The following is a 13,975-nucleotide window of genomic DNA, read 5'->3' on the forward strand; positions in this document are numbered from 1 at the left end:
TGTACTCTCAATTGACAGTGAACACATTAATGGTCTTCATTATTATTTGTTCTATATAGAGCCTCGATACACTATTTTGGAGGCGATAAGCATGGCATACTGGTTGCAAAATCTACTCTCCCTATACTCTGCGCTGCCTGAAGTAACCAGCGGATTTAGTTTATCAAATGAACTACAGGAGTCATGCACGTCGCGTGATGAGGGCGCTGTTTCCTATCAGGACCCCTGGGAAGATCGAGAGTCGTGCAGTACACTTTCCTGTGGTTGACTTGCAGGTTGTTCAACACGGCAGGTTGCCAAGCTGGAGCCATGCAGGGAGGCATGCATTATATTTCGCGAAATTTTGTTGTTAAAGTCGTGATACATGTTGTATAGTCTGCTTTCATAAATAAAGCGGGCTAGAGGAGCGCCTGAGCTTGCCTAATATCCAACTAAACAAACTGCATCAATCAAACAAAATCAAACATCTCAGCAAGAATGTGTCGAAAAGAGCAGGTTCATAAAAAAAGAGTTTTCATAGGGGAAAGTGGACAACTCACCCAGAAACAAAAATATGCACGTGTGTGTGTGTGTGTGTGTGTGTGTGTGTGTGTGTGTGTGTGTGTGTGTGTGCGTGCGTGCATCTGTTTGTCAGCAATAGGCCCTATTAAAAAATTAAGAATGCATCTCCACGCTTCATGACTATTGTCTAAGTTTTCTTTGATGAATGAGTGAAATAAAATCAAACAAAATGATTATAAACACGTTTATCCAAGTCAGACATAATTATAACATGTAAAGAGGTTTTGGGAATCTCCATATTCACATGGCTTTAAAGAGCACCGATATTACAATTATGCAACCATAAATAAATGACTCTAAACAAGGTGGTGATGTTGTCATATCATATATTTTTTATTTTTATGGCACATGCAGTTTCGGTTAAGATGTGGTTTTGTGGGCTTCCAACGTTTTTTGATGATGATATTTTTTGAGATAATGAGAAACTTGTTATGAAAAAAAAAAGAAGAAAGAACATGATATAATTCTTAAACTAATTCAAAGTTAATTTGATGAATTTGATGAATTGTTTTTGAAATGGTTGAGATATCGAAACAAAGCAATCCGACCCAGACGGGTGGGACCCACCTTTTATTAGGATCGCTTTGTTTTACTGTATTGTAACATCATGGTTTTTGTCAAAACAAAGAGAAGAAAGATTTCTGAGAATCAGAATTAAAACAAAAAAGTAACAAAGAAATAAGTTTTCTGGAAAATGAGTCACCCTGCGTCATTCAGGAAGTCCAATCCTTCCGGTCACATTCTCCACTTTTACTTGCCAAATTTGGGCATAGTGTCCACTCTCTGCCCTCCTTGGGTCAAGCTATGACCTCATAGCCAGACATAGCCCTCCACCCAAACAAAGTGGCAGTAAAAGTGACGTAGAACTGTGCGTCGGTGGAAATGTTAAAAGGGTCCTATAAAACCCAATAAATAGAGAAGTTTTCCTCTCCTCACTTCATATTGGAATCTTTGACAACGAAGAAGCATCAAGATATTGTGAAGCAGAGCGAGTGATCAGGAGTCAGCTATCTTTGTCTCCGGCAGGGGGTCGGTTCAGTTTGACGATCAGAACCTGCGAATAATGTCCCGGCTCCATTTGTTGTCGTTATATATATATATATATATATATATATATATATATATATATATATATATATATGATATATGTATATATATATATATATATATATATATATATATATATATATATATATATTTATACTGCTCAGCCATTTCCAAACGGACTTTCATCACACAAAGCTTGAATTCCTCTTCCATATAGAGTTGTGTGCTCTTTAACACTTCATATAAAGTGGTTTCTGAGTATCTCGCAAAAAAGTTTAAAAGTGAATCCTCACCTCAACCAATATAACACCATCTGAAGAGTTTGTTTGCAAAAGCCGATAAGTCCATATTTGCCAAATGGAGATTATTATTTGCGATTAAAGGTCAAGAAAAATAAAGAGAATAATAAGAAAATTTTTGCTTCTTTTGACCATAACTTCAAAAATGTACATTTATATGTAGTGATCAACATTTCATTTAAAAGGTATTATTTTGTACTTGATGACAGAGACCGTACTTCAAAATCTTCAAAAATGGACTTATTGGTTTTTGCGAACAAACTCTTCAATTCTATTTTCCCATAATAATCATGTTTCCCCCATGCATAAACAGAGAAAATGTTCAACCCGACTACCTAAAAAGCTTTCACTAAAGGTATAATGATTTCATGGACTAAACTGCAAGAATAACAATGTTATAGTGACTTTAAAAGTCATCGTGACTTAGACGAGTTTGTTTGTTTTTTTCAAAAGGATTTAAAGATAGAGCTTTTTATTGTATAGTCTGAACTTGAAATCATTGCATATAAAAGACCGCTGCATATTTCCATTATAATTTCATCACCGAAGACGGAGACAGCTTTTAGTAGTGTGGGATTACAAATTGCAGAGTAAAAGGTAAGCTATGATCTCGTTCAGTGGGCAAATAAAGCGTCTGCATTTAGGATTCAACAGGATTTGTGCATGTCAATAAGTACTATAATGACAAGTCATCGATTGCAAGTAATCTTCGACAGCATGATAACGCTCTTATAAATAGATAAATGAACAGTCTTGTATAAGACTAACTGGGTAGCGCTTGGCAGGTGATGATGTGCGTGCGTGCGTGTGTGTGTGTGTATACAACACACATGACACACACAACACGGCAATTGCTGGCCTGTGAGCCCCTGATGGACGTACAACTTTCTCGTTCCTGACCGACCGGGCGGGCGGGCGCGGCGGGCGGGAAGCAAGCAGAGACGAGGCCGAGGGAAGCTGAGCTGTACTCGTAATAAGTACGTATCGAGTCTTCGCCGAGCTAGGCAGATAACCACACGTCTTTTGCTGGTCGAGCTACGAAGCAAAGGTCCTGCAAAAAAGTGTGCTGTTTTCCGACTGATTACAGGAGAAACACCTAACAGCTTGCTTGCCGTATCTAAATTCCGGTACGTAACTTATTAGAGTATCAACCACTATGTTGTCATACACTGTAAGCAGTAACGATATGAAGTGGAGTTTCACACGTTACACAAGTGGCTCGAAATTCCAATGTGATCATGATCATGCACTGACTGACTGACTGAGCCAGAGGCAGAGCCCAGGTCAGGAGGAGGAGGAATGGTGATGCGGGAAACCTCCTTTACCCTAGTCAAGACTAGATGTGGAATAGGATGAAATGATGAAAAAACAAACAAACATGCCGTACAGTAGTGACAGTTCATGTCCAAATGAGTGTTCAAACTGAGCTGAGTCAAGTGATCAGTGTCAGTGAGTGCTGTCTAACTTGAAACTAGATTTACAGAATCTAGTATAGGATGTTAGAGGGTCTAGACAGCACCCTAGGCTATAGAACAACTAGTTCTAACGTTATTAGGTAACGTTAGACAGTTACCACAGTTAGTTCTAAAAAGTAAATACTAATATAAATTTATCAATTTGCTCCACTTTTATAGTGAATGGGTAAGCATTCTTGAGTAGAGATCAATTGCTGAATTGGATAAGATTAAGAATTGCTGTATGGATGGGTTTGCATTCTGTAGCCTGTGTGTAGCTAGACAGAAAAATCCATCTGTCTGGAAGAGTTTCTATGGCTCTCCTCCGAGGGCCAAGGGATTCCGTGAGGCCAGATCATGAGATGTAATCTCCACGGCCACGCGTTGCAGAACATATCCCTGATGACAAGATACTGACCGATCTTTGGTCAAGTGTGTAGCCTACACTGTAGGGCTACACTAGCCTTAACTACACTGCATGTCCACTCTTTCGCAGACGTTATTTTCAGCGGTGGGTGTACGTTTCCTTCATGAATATCTTTATTAATCGTGGAAAACTAAAATATAAGGAATCCCTGTAATCTATGATAATCATTCAATAATCGGTACTGGTATGCATATTTATTTTTAATTACGTCAAAAACCCACCGAAATCCATCATTAAAATCAGGTCTGTAAGCGTCCATATTGCTTCACTCCTCATCTTCTGCGTGTTATTGAATGGCAATCACTCTCCTAAACTACAACGTAGCGAGTCGGAGCGGAAGTGACCCATGTAAAGGTCAAATCATGAGAGCAGCACGCGCGGAAATACATGTACGTAGAAGACGACAAGCTTTACGTACCGTAACACACGAAACGCACGGGCGTACGTAAAATGCTACCACGGTACCTCGGGTTGAGCGTTCATGGTAGTTCGTTGATTTGTGAATCATCGCACAATCTACTCCGAAAAATTTAACAATAAGGTTTGGATACCAACAAAGCACCAAATTCAACTCAACCATCAGCAAAATACGATATAGGTGGTTGATAAAAATCATCTTACTGTTAAAATCAAACAAAATAAAAGACATTTTTTTGTGGTCTTGCCGTCAAAAGCAACGGTCGTTCACAACGTTTAAACACTAGTACATGTCAGACTGCTGTGCTTCGCACAGCGGTCTGGTCAGGCTACACTAGCCTCTACTATACTATGGATAAGCCCGACCAGATGCCGTGCGAAGCAGCGACTGGGCTGTGTAAATAGATAGATACTACACATAGAATTTACTACTGTAAAAGTGGATATTTTCGTGCAACTAATTTTTCGCGCTCGGCTGGGTAAGAAAGAGTTTTGCGCGTTTTTAATTCTGAGGAATCAAGTCATCAACTGCTGGAACATTTATGGCAAACAAAGATATTTGCGTGCTTTTACTTTTGTGCTGGTTTCAGGTTGCGCGAAATGCGTGAAAATTTCAACACCGCAAAAATTTCCACTTTCACAGTACTTGGTACTACCCCTGGCCCAGGGCACCATCACCATGCCAGTAGTCTCCCTAATGTATGTGGGGGGACTCGTCTCATTTTAAACCCTAACGTAGTGTAGAGGTCTAGATCTATACACTTCTGGCTCTATAGAAATTCTAGACAAATTCTAGACATGAAGGTAGAATCTTTGGCAGAATGGATTTCTCTATGTGTGTGTGTGTTTGTGTGTATGTGTGTGTGAAATATGAACCCAACTGAACTACAAATATGTAGGTACAATATTTTATGAAAACACATTTTATATCCTGTGTAAGTAATGATCTCGTGTGGTGGATCCATGCATTGAATTTTGCGTAGTACACTGATGTTGAGTGATGATTGAATTTCTGACCGTTTTAAAGGGTGTGTACAGTTCTGGTTGAGGTGAGGATTTAGCTTTTAATGTTTTGCGGGATATTCAGAAACCACTGTCTGAGATTTCAAAGAGCATGCAATTCTAAGGGGTATCAAAAGTTTATTTGATGAAAATCGGTTTTGAAATGGCTGAGATATCCAAAAACAAGGTGAAACAAAGAGATCCTAATAAAAGGCGTGGCCTGTCGCCTTTTATTATTATTATCACTTTTTTTGACATCTCAGCCATTTGAAAACCAATTTTCATCAAATAAATATTGAATCCTTTTTAAAATTACATGCTCTTTCATATTTCATGAGAAGTTTCTCATTATCTCACTTAGGAATGTTCAAAACATGAATCCCCACCTCAACCAGTACTGTATAGTCCCTTAAATGGGGACAGAGGTCTTACTATTAAAAAAAAAAATGCTAAAATTTTTGCAGTGCACTGAATAATTTTGCGCTACTTTCCATTCCATTACAATCCATTCACATGATCACTGCTCTGTGTCAATCATTCTCTGTATGCAATCTTGTCATAGTGTGTGTTGAGTGTGTCAAAAAGAATATTACTGCTGTTATGTTCAGATAGCAGAGTTACCAGGGTAGTGTTGCAGTAATGTGAGGGTAATGCTTTTGTCAATGTAATGACTCACCCCACTACCCCCGGACATGGGTTCGTCATTTCCTCGTTTGGTCCGCCAAATTTGTGACCCAGGTGTTCGTCATTTTACCAGCTTTGTCCGTCAAATTTTTGACCGAGGGGTGCGTCAAAAATCCCATCATTGTCGGTCAAAATTTTGACCGAGGGGTGCGTCATGGTACGTCACTTGGCTATGGAAAATAACACGCATTATTTTGAACCGAGGGGTGGGTCATGGTACGTTACTTGGCTATGGAAAACTGCATGCATTTTTGCACGCTACCGGTCCCGGATACACGTACCGCGAGTGAAATTACAGTGAGCGCTTTCCCGCGGCAAGTGAAAATCAAAGTCGGGAAGCGTTTTGGAATAAGAGGAAAAAATGCTTGCCAGAATCTGGCAAGCAAAGAATTTAAAAGCCACCCTTTCTCCTTACATTTTCCCTCCAACAAACCCATGAAATCATGCATACTCAATCTCAAACCAGGGACTGTTCAGCGATGTAACAACTTAGTTCAATCTTTCCTGTCGAAACGGCTGCAGAAGAACTGCTTGCCGCATGCCATTTTCTGCTCGCGGGATAGCCCGACCAGCTGGCCAGACGCGCGCGCGACGCTGTTAGCTAGCTGTGCGAATCTCTACGTACCGCGACTAGGCTGTAGTTACGCAGTACTCGAGCGGGAATATGAATGCCGTGGCGTGGTGTGTACCTACCTGCGTTGCAGCAGTATGCATCCACCGCACTAGCAATGGCCGCGCACACACAGCGCATTCTGCACATATGTGATTGTCATGTATGGATTGCATGCACAGAATACATAATGTACGGAATATCGTAGCAGCAGCGTGATGTACGGTGAATGACAATACGGTGCTTACATGGTAAGGAAAACTTGCCGAAACTTTTACAAATTATGTGTACGAACCAAAAGAAAATGAAATTGCTTGAATAAAACGTATGCAAAAATCGTTTCAGTATTTACGGGGGTGCGTCAAATGTACCGAGGATGTCCGTCAAAAAAGTGACCGAGGTGTGCGTCACTTTCAACGTGTTGTCCGTCAAAAAAGTGACTGTGGTGTTCGTCACTTGCAGCGTTATGTCCGTCAAAAAAGTGACTGTGGTGTCCGTCAAAAACCCCGTGTGGTCAGTCAAAAAATGACCATGACGCACCCATGTCCGGGGGTAGTGGGGTGCGTCATTACATTGACAAGTGCATAATGTCGCAGCAATTGCCCTAGCTGGCTAGGGTAGAATTTGGCAACAGTTACTGTGGCGGCATCTGAGCTACATATCTCAGGAGCCGTTTTAACAGGCAGGGTGAAAAGCTCGATTACCCTGTCATTACCCGGACGTTGCCGTGGTAACTCTGGTTTTAAGGCTCTGTTTAAATGGGGCTTGAGTGAACTGCTCAGAGATCCCTATTGTTCTTTGAATGGAGTTGTAGATTTGTTGGCTTAGTTTGACAGGCATCAGTAAATGTTGGCTTTAATAGTTTGACAGGCACAAATGTCCCTTAAAAGAATTATCAGTGAGTAGGGATAAACCCTATTGTATCACGATGGCATTGGTATGGGACTGTCACACCAGATAACTCTAACAATGCTGTACAGGCAACGTTTTAAAGAAAATTAGCCATGTGCTGATGTATTCAAATCGATGGATACTTTTTCCTTCAAGGACCTTCTTTAAAGAGGCCAGTCCATCCACATGTACAATGTTCTCAATGCATTTAAAAGGCATAATTTACCATTTGCAGATATGAAACAAAAACCTGGCATTAGTGCTTTAAAAATAGCTTTAAATGTGAGTTAGGGATAGAAACAACCACTGTAAAAATTTGAATCTGTATACAATGTAATTGATGTTAAGTGTTGTTAAAGACACAAAATGTGAACAATATTTATAATAAAAATGTTTCCAGACTAAACTGTCTACATTTGCAGTTTATTGAGAAAAACACTGATATCTCCTAAATATTTCAAGCTTTATAGTGAAAATGTTATATGGTTTGATGTTACAATGTATGTGATACAACATACATTGTACATTGTACCTGCACACATGCATCAAATGTGTTACTGGTATCATGAACATTTTTGAAATCACTGCTCCCAAAGGTAAACTGGACCTTCAATTTTTAGAATCAAGTTTTTATGCAGTTAGTTCTCATACAACCTTAGGCAAATGTACTGTAAAAACTGTTACAGAATTTGTAAGCTGTGAATTTAAACAGCACACGAAAATATTGGGCATTGACAGGCATTTAGTGCTTTTACTATAGCCTCAGTATCAAATTTAAAAAACAACATCGTGTGAAAAATGTTGATGGCTTCCTCCCTCCCGAAAATATCTGTACACACAGGTCGCAGGGAATGATTTACCGTCCAGAAATTGCTTCAAAGTAATTTTAGTCGCTAGATGTATTTCTTGAACAAACTATTATACAATTTTATGTAATGAAATTGCTACATAACTAATATTTTGTATGGCAGTCATGTCCAAAATACATAGCAAACTGCTGCGATACCAAAGAAATTATTCCCTGACACGGAAGTAACAGCTTTTTCAGTATTCATAGGTAGAAACAACATGTTGCAATGGATGTAAAATTTTATGTTTGTAAACCAGTCTGTTTCCCTCCCCCAAAAAGAAAGTTATGAGAAAGCGTTACTGGTTCAACTTAGTGTATCAGTGACATAAGATCAATGCTTTTGTTAAATCCTGTTGCAATTGAAACCAGATGATTTGTGTTCAAGTTCTATGGGGATTTCATCATCTAACAGGACACTGACTACTCGTACTTGTGTATTGTTGTAGTCAGAACTTTTCAACATCTGGTTTGTATAGATGTACCATGTAGACTGTATGCATCCCATGTGAATACAAAACTGATGTGGCTTGAACAGTAGCAAAGTCCTAGAATTTGTGACAAGTTGCATTATTTGTGGCAAGTACTATCATCTGACAAAATTGCAGCTTATGTCATAGGTGTTCAATGACACCAAATATCTGTTGTAGTCTCTGGTTTGTATTAACTTGTGGCTGTCTTTTTATGATGGCTTGTGTTTTGTGCGTGCCTACGAAAATACTGTGTGAAATGCCATTCTGTAAAAGACTCCTGCTGCGCTAGCCAGCTGGAGTTGCATTAGTCATGTGGAGCAGACATCTTGAACCCTGCCAGAATAGAAGAGAAGGAGGGGAAGGGGTGGGGATGGGGGGGGGGGGGGGGGGGGGGGGGGAGGGTAGAGGGAGCATACACTAAGTACAGGAATTTCATTTGGATTGATGGGGGATAGTCTGTGTCTAAGGCTGTATAGTTTTGTTCATGAACTTGCAGCTTGCCAGATTCAGTGCAATACAAAAGTTCAGAATTTCAGTGTATGGCAGGTGTGATTTAAATACAGAATCAACAAACTTCTCAAGAAATCATATAGTCTGTTGTAGATCAGGCTAACAAACAGCTTTAGTTAATGGACTTGTTTTGAATCCAAGACTGACTTGATGAATACCTGCCAGTCGGATATTCTCCCTTTACCTAGCCTTTGTCATTGGTTCTACTGTATAATGTATAGCAAATTAAACAGAGACCCAGACTGGAAGTAAAGTAAGTTTTGAATGACCTTTCCCTTTTCTTTGTGTTTTCTGTGTCAAGAAGTTACCCAGTCTTTAATTACAATGTATGAGTAAAAGGGAAGCAGGAGAGTTGAGCGAAATGTGTTGTACTGTACTCAATAAGCCTCCCAGGCCCACCTCTGTAAACTCTATGCACCTTATGATAGTTATCAGTGATAATAAAAGATATTTCATTTACTGTATAAAAATAGAAGCCTTTTGTTAACGTCATTACACTGCGCCTTGCCCGAGCAGAGCACACGCTTTAGTGCGCGTACATGTAAACCTCCATTACGCGCAGCTTAAACCCCAAGTTCATTGACCTTATATGCCAAAAGATGAATAATTCTTCAAAAATTCATAAAAAATCCTGGATCACTGTCAAAATTGAATGAGGTGTTCCTTGTGTCAGAATCAAGTCTTTGTGCAAGTTTCATTTTAATCCGTACATAACTTTTTGAGTTATTTTGCAAACAGACAAGCCAATGCCCATGATCACTTAACCTTCTCTTTCCTTGGTGGAGGTAACAAAAGGAGATGATTTTAGATGTAGTCGGTAGAATGCAGACCAACATCCATGAGAGTCCCAAGGTATTGTAGCTGCCATGACTCAGAAGTGAGCTTTCAGATCAAGATACAGCAGACCACATGCTGCAATAATCAGAAAAGGATGTGCACTGTTGGATATCTACAGGAAGTGTGCAAAGTTGGATACTGCACTTTTAAAGGACAAGTTCACCTTCATAAACATAAGGATTGAGAGAATGCAACAATGTTAGTAGAACACATCAGTGAAAGTTTGAGGAAAATTGGACAATCGATGCAAAAGTTATGAATTTTTAAAATTTTTGTGTTGAACCGCTGGATGAGGAGACTACTACAGCTTGTGAGTCATATGCGTACAACAGTATAAAGAAAATATAAAGAAAATTCAACATATTTTCACTTTTTTCACATAAAAAAAGAGCACTTGACTTTGCTCTTTCTAAAGGCAGGGGGAATAATATTACCCATAACATTTGTCGGTAACGAGTCGGGGGAATGTGAACTTTTTTCATAAGATGAAATTTTGTGAAATTCTCTTTATATTTTCTTTATATTGTTGTACGCATGTGACATCTAAGTTATTCACACACTGCAGTAGTCTTCTCATCCAGCGGTTACTGCACAAAAACTTCAAAAATTCATAACTTTTGAACGGATTGTCCGATTTTCCTCAAACTTTCAATGATGTGTTCTACTAATATTGCTACATTCTCTCAATCCTTATGTTTATGAAGGTGAACTTGTCCTTTAAGTCTGATGTCATGGATGCAAGGAAAATGACCGTTTTATTAAAGTTATGTTCATGCATACTCAGTGTACAAATTGTAGTTGAGGGCAGGCTAACCAAATGCCCCATGATTCCTCGGATTGGCCTCTATTTTGGACACATGCCCCTCCCCCCCCCCCCCCTCTTTCTGCAGTGAGCCTCCCTAGGGCACCAAATGTCCCATATTGGTATTCTTTATACCTAATTCAAAATTGTCAGTTTATGAGACATGCATTTAGATTCCTCTAATTTGTCTGTGGATTGAGAGTAATATATTAGCATCAATAGTGTATGGGCATTAGTTTATTTCCACATATGAATGAGAAAGAAAGTTCTAAGGTTCCAAGCAAAGGAATCACAGAAATCCTTTGAATCAATTTAATTCACAGATTTCAGTTATTAGTTCATTTTATGAAAGTATGCCCTGCCCTATGTTCGATGCATCATGAGGAAAAAGACTTATGTACATACAATTGTATGTGTATGTGATTATACACCACTGTATGTTCCTAAGAAGTTACAGGACCATTTACTCAAAGTTGATACAAATTTGATACAGAGTGCACCAATATGCATATTTCTTCTTTTTTTCTGCGAGAAGGCTATCTTTTATGGTGTCTCTTGCCTTGGTACTCCTCAATCGTCACCCTGGTTAAAGATGCTGCATGGAGCACCAATGAATATTTCATCATAGCAATGAGACAAAATCCAGAACAAACAAACAAACAAACAAACAAACAAACAAACAAACAAAAATATATTTCTAAAGACATAGCAATTGAAGCCTTGAGATCAACTTGGTCCTTAGTTTGTAAATTGCTCTTAGTCAAGAGGAACATGGTCTTAGACACGCTATGCATACCTGTAGTTTGGGGAGATTTTTCGTTGTTTTTTCTTTTCTTTTCTACCATTTATGATCATCAAGCAAAAAAAAAATGTATTGAGAAATGCCACTTTATGTTATTTAATGCACAAAGTGGAACAAGAATGTGATGATTTTATAATAACTCTATGGGAAAAACAAAAGAACTGGTGGAATTAAAAACATGTGTACATACATACATAAGAATATGGTTTCATAGATTGATGTGCTTGTCAGCTGTTAGTGTTATACTGCCCTCTAGGTTGCTACCTTGTCACAATGTGCAGTGCTATACTGAAGACCCGACAACAACACATTATCATTTCCCTACCATATTTGCACCATTGTCTCTGGATACAAAAAAATGCTGCTGGTACTATAAACTATTTTGATAGTCTGTTCCTTCCATATTAAAGGTCTTAATAGCATTTGATGATAACATTAATTTTGAGCAGGGAAGTGTTTTGAAAAAGGATTTTTTTTTTTTTTTTTTTTTGCTGCATGTTCTTTCAATTGTGGGAAAGGAATTATAGCTGCATCATAGGTAAAAATGGTGAGAATAAGGCAGCTATATGCTCTGAATTAAAATAATCAAGGATTTTGAATAAAAAAGCCCTGAATGAAAGAAAAAAAAATCTAGAAACAAGCATGCTCACATTTAAGAAAGGAAGAGTCAATGAATTGCTCATCATACCCAGTCTTATGTTGCATTGTTTGATAGTTTCAGTCATATCCAGTATTCTTTTTTTTATTTAAATACATTCATTATACTGGCCCACACTTATTTGAAAAGTTACATTTACTTTGGCTTTAGTGTTATCATTAAAGAAAATAGTCACATGCACACTTTGTACAGTAAGTAATTCTTACCGGTGCTAAGCATTTGACAGGGTTTTGTTTTCAATGTTTCTTGCCTGTTGTCTGCAGAGATGAACATCACAGGGGGGAAAAAAGAGAGATAAAGTTCCAAATTGGAATGTTTGTTTTGATCACTAGTCTCATGGTACAAGTGTAGCTTAGTCATTTGTGTATTGACAACAGCTTGATTTGACCATGATTCGTAAGAGGCTCACAATTAGCCATCTAGATGAACAAAGTGCTTGTCTGTTTTCTGCCCTCAATTTCAAAATGATATCTGTAGAGTACTACATTTTTTTTTTAATTCATAGAAGATCAGAAAAGAAATACTACTTCTTCTGCTCTGAGATCGAAAAAAGAAGAAAAGTAAGTTGCGCCATTTGGCAAGCCTCTTACATTCGTATGTAGAGCAGAATGCCATCGCTGGGATCATCCCAGTTTTCGTGGAGCTCGTGAATGAGTTTCTTGTGGTCGGGTGATGATTTGGAGGGAAATGTGTCGCTTCCTGTCTCCCAGCTCAGAGCCGCACAGGATGTTCAGTGAGAACTTGGTGGGATGTACCTCGTTGTTCGATGCTAGTATCCCCAACAAGTTGATGGTGTTCCTCTATGTACGACTCTGTAAGCACACCCCGTGTTCTATTTATGTCAGCTGGGAGTGGCTTAGTAAGGGCCTCCTGACTAATCCAAGTTTTCATTTACAGAAATATATTTGTAAACTTCACTGCCTCTGTTCCCCCACCCATAAAATGGTTAAAGTGTACGTAGGATGTTTGATTAGGAATGGTCAGTACTGAACTGTTCTCCCCTTGCCCTTCACATCAGAATGAAGTCAGGTCATTACAAGACATGTGGCTACCACACCTGCATTCATTTCTGTTAGCAGCTGTTTTTGTCTTTCTTTTTATTCCTGCATTCCATTTTAATTTTCACACACACATTTCCCATCATATTCCTGAAAGATCATCCTGGTTCATACCACAGTCTGATGTGAAAGTATCGGTGTCATCTCCAGCGATCACAACTTGCTTTTGTTTTGTGCCGATGTCATTGCCTATGGACGATTCTATGCTGTGGTTTATTATCTCTGACCTTGGACTCAATCATACAGGAAGCGTGCATGCCATCTGTGCCTGCCCATTGCAGGAACTATTGCTGATGAATTTCTAACTGAAATTCACGTGTTTGGCATTTGTTCAAATCGTTCATTACAAGTCATCATAGTATTTGGAGGAACATCCATCAAAGTAATGTAGCAGGAAAGGATTGTTTTTAGTGCTCATTCTAGTTTATTTTCAGCAATATTGTATTTACCTTTTTTGGAAGTATACAAGTACTCTACGACCAGATGTAACTGTGTTACAATTTCACAGCATTGGATCAATGCGGATCGTCACCTGTTCCTCTATTTTTTTTGCTGGTCATAATAAAAAAATAATGGCCGTGTCTGGGGTCATGTGA

General features: G+C 38.8%; 1 protein-coding gene across 1 annotated transcript in view; it reads left to right on the forward strand.

Annotated features, from left to right (window-relative positions):
- The first annotated feature begins 2,996 nt into the window (after positions 1-2,996).
- The window catches only part of LOC139737598 (BTB/POZ domain-containing protein 17-like), a 45,764-nt gene continuing 34,785 nt past the window's right edge, over positions 2,997-13,975 (forward strand). Inside the window, exon 1 of the mRNA XM_071648279.1 lies at positions 2,997-3,034. The gene's annotated coding sequence lies outside the window, so the exon portion shown is untranslated. The remainder of the gene's footprint in view (positions 3,035-13,975) is intronic.

Source organism: Diadema antillarum, unplaced genomic scaffold (genome assembly GCF_040938485.1).
Source record: "Diadema antillarum isolate AM-2024a unplaced genomic scaffold, OU_Dant_1.0 seq00000696_RagTag, whole genome shotgun sequence".
Taxonomy (NCBI): Eukaryota; Metazoa; Echinodermata; class Echinoidea; order Diadematoida; family Diadematidae; genus Diadema; species Diadema antillarum.